The sequence below is a fragment of the Talpa europaea genome (genome assembly GCF_964194135.1).
Source record: "Talpa europaea genome assembly, chromosome: 3".
Classification (NCBI taxonomy): domain Eukaryota; kingdom Metazoa; phylum Chordata; class Mammalia; order Eulipotyphla; family Talpidae; genus Talpa; species Talpa europaea.
In genome coordinates this window covers 110,298,003-110,301,821 of record NC_140069.1, presented here as the reverse complement: position 1 = coordinate 110,301,821, position 3,819 = coordinate 110,298,003, and positions in this window count along the sequence as shown.

Sequence of the window (3,819 nt, the reverse complement as noted above, 5' to 3'; positions counted from 1 at the left end):
TGTTCATTGAAAACCGTCTTGTCAAGAAATAGATTAATATGATTATATGGCTTTTCTCTCTGTAATACAAAAGTGTGTGTGAGTGTGTGTATGTGTGCATTCTTTGTTCACATTTAATACCTTTTCTCCCTCTTCTCTTTTCTTCTGCTTTCAATCCCTCTTAAATGACATGGTTTCTCTAGTTCCCAGAGGAGATTTCTTGGTCTTCAAGGTCAATCAATTCCTTACTCCAATGTGTTTTCTTATAGTTTCAATAAGATTTTCTTAGAGATTTAAAGAAATCTTGGGCACAGGCTGGTAAGATTTTATCCAGTTCACCAATTTTCTGATTCTTTGCCCTGCAAATCATCCAAAACTTTCCAAGGGAATTAAAGAAAAGGAATGCAGAGAAATTTCAGAACCAAGGTACTTCTTCCTTCATTAATAAAAGGGCCAGGGTCAAATAATCTGCAATGCAATGTTCTCTGAAAACAGATGAATTGCTTGACCATTTGTTTAAGTGGGGATTCCTACACTGTTTCTCTTTCCCTTTACCATTACCAATCCAAATTTCAAATCAAAAGGTTAAATTTACTTTAGTTAACCTTCCCAAATGCTCAAGACATTCTTAGTCCTATGAGGCTGCAAGTGTTGATTTTTTTTTCAAGTGTGTGTACTCAGATTCTATGAGGATACATGACCTCTGCCATATGGCTTCCTTCACAAATCTTGCCATTTTTCTGTTTAGTCCAGAACCTTGGTCAACTCAATATTGTTGTTTTGTTTTGTTTTGTTTTCCCAGGAATTAAACCTGTCTTGGAATAAAAGCCAATACAAGGCATGTGTGTGAAGAAATAAAATTCTGTCATAAATTATTTTTGCCAATAGTGTCTGGGGGAGGAAAACTGCAGGTTCTTGCTAAGTCTACATAGTTACTAAATGCATACCCAGCTTTGCTTGTTTCCTGCAGAGAGCAGGGAGGTAGGTGCACAGGTGTTACCTTTCAGCCACAGTACAACTGCTCATTAGCAAACATGAGTCTTCTCTAATATCCAAAATCAACCAGTTTACCAGCTCCTATTTGACTAAAGAAAGAGAGATAAGAGGATAGAAGTATGGGAGATGAAGACTTGAGGTCTACTAGATGTTGCACATGCTGTGTGTTCTATGAAAGTTTATATAATCAGGTTGATAAAATTTCCACTTTGAAATTAATGAAATATAGGAAAGAGCAGATAGCTCTTTAGAAAAACTTCAACTGAGTGGGTGATACAATCTATTCTACATAGAAGTCAAGGATTTCTTCCACATTCTTGAAAAGATCCAGAGAATGAACTACTGTGTGTTCTATAAAGTGCAGAGCAGTTTTTGATGATGGACACGATACAATTATATTCATATGGAAGTCAGGCACAACTCTCATTACTTGTAACTAAAAGACATTGCAGGGGAGTCACAGAGGACCCTGCACTCCAGGTACAGGGGAAAAGCTAGATGGCATTATAGGTGCCACTCTATGTATGGTGAGCAGAGTGGGTGGGGTTAGCCAAGTTTTGTAGGCTACCTGTGGATAAGTTAATCTAAATGATTTTATTTAGAGAGCATAAGCGGCTGTCTCTGGTTTTCTGATACCTGACAAGGAATCCGTTAAGGTGAGTGCACAGTGGCCTAAGTGTGAAGGTCAAATAAGAAAGAGTTGGGTATAGAATTAATGAGCTTCTCAAGAAGAGAAAATGTCCTCTACTCAGACCTCAAGAGTGATTAAAAGCAACATTAAACAGACTAATGCAACAGACAAACTCTGGAAATAGACAAACACTTAGGAACAGGTAAGTCTAATATAAGTAGTAGATTGTGCCAACAGCTAGACATAGCACAAGTTTCCTTCACTATCTGAAAGAGCTTATGAAACTTTCTGTAAGGGGACATATAGAAAAAAAGCAATAGCCATTAATTTGTATGGAAAAAAACCTAAACTTTCTCACATGCAAAAGATAACCTGCCAGACCATAACAAATAATGCATAAAATCTAAAATAACAATGCACAGTAAAAGTAGGAGAGGTATATAATAAATGCATGGCTTACACAAAATAGAAATATGTAGTTTCACTTACCACAATCAAAAAGCCATCAAGAAGGCTGCAAGGCGGTGAGGATGGTGTTTTAGGCTGAGTTGTTGGCGGCTGGGGTGAGGAAGCTCCTGGAGACTGAGGCGTAGGTGAGAGGACGAGCATCAGCTATTAACACCTCATTGTCTCTGGGGCCAATAGGGCAGGCAGGTCACTAAAACGCCTACTCCTTCTTCTATGCCCGCCTGCCTCCATGTTGAAGTTGTGTTTTGCCGTCCTCGGCGAATTTCACCGCCGTGGAAGGGTGGAAACAGGACAGCTGTTTAACCTCACACATTTCTTTGTAGGCAGGTACTCAAAACACACTGCAAACTTGCCATACATCTATGCGACCTTCAAAATTAAAGCCACCTTTTTTCTGGAATCATCGCAGCATGGCCCACCGTGGTGCACAGGCCATGCCAAGTGCTTCAGTTCCTGGACGGCTTCACTTTTCCGGCAAATGGATATTGCGACAGTTTCCGCACGTCTGCTCTACGGCAGGAGGAACACCCTGAGAAGCTCTTCCAGGCTTCTCTGCTATTTCGGGACAGATCTCCCTAGCAGATGCACCAAATAACTAGAAACAGAGGACCGATGATGCTCAAGCCCTAGTGCAGAGTTATGGCGATTTGACCCTGACGTGCTGAGTACAGGGCTCCGGAAGAAGCTGGGGTGCTGTAAAGGCAGGAAGACACAGGGCAGGTTTTCTGATCCAGCAGTCCAGGTAAAGGAGAAGAGGAGAGTCCTGGAGCCCTCAGTGGCTTTTGCAGGCTTTTATTGGGATTTACCAGGTACATGGCAGACAGGGGAGCCAGGAAGCTGGCAAGCCTCCCAGCCCCCAGCAAGTCTTCACTCTCTCTGGGCTCTCTGGCCTTCTCTTGTGTTCTCTCTGCTGCTTCTCTCTTGGTTCTGCTTCTCCGTTTCTCTGCTGCTTCTGCATCTCTTCTGCTGGCGTCCCCGTGACGCCGCCCTTAAAAGCCCAGTCTTAGCCCAGGTGAATCCCATCTACATTTGCCCACACCCTATTCCAGGTGCCCGCCATCAGGCATGCATTGGGGACCAGAGGGTTCCGTCATCTATCCTGATGGTGGGAGCGCAGAAAAGCCTGATACTTTACCTTCCCCTGCAGGTGCCATGCTTCCTGCTGCAGGTGCCTGTTGCCTCCATGGCAGCTGCTGCCAAACAAAGCTAACCACCATTTTCACTTTTCACCTTCTGTGATAGAAGTGTAAATTCTTTTCAGAGTTATTTTGTTTAGCAAAAACATACTAATGTCAATCTTACGTAAAAGTAAAGCAGCATAATGCAAACTTTCAAAAAGCAGAGAAAAATTGTCTTGGAAAGGGAAGATATAACCCCCGCCCCAAACCACTGAGGACAGAGGTTAAGTGAAGCCTTCTTTGCAGAGTTAATTCCATTCTCAAGTCCTGATACATAAGAAATTGCTTGGACAGGAAAGAAAGAGGTATGTGGGTGGAGGGTAAATGAAGATGGTCAGGCTTTAGCCACTGGCCTCTGTGGCTATCACCTGCGGTCTTGTTTGTGCTAATACAGGAGGTGCATGGGCGGGGCACTCTTTCCGGATTGTGAGCACCTGGAGCATGATGCGGGTGTGCACAAGTGGGCACACCTGAGTCTGGAGGCTGAAGCTATAGGGGTGGCTATATGGGTGGAGTCAGGCAAAGGACAGCTGCGTGGAACTGATATGGCAGAAAAGCAATGAGAGG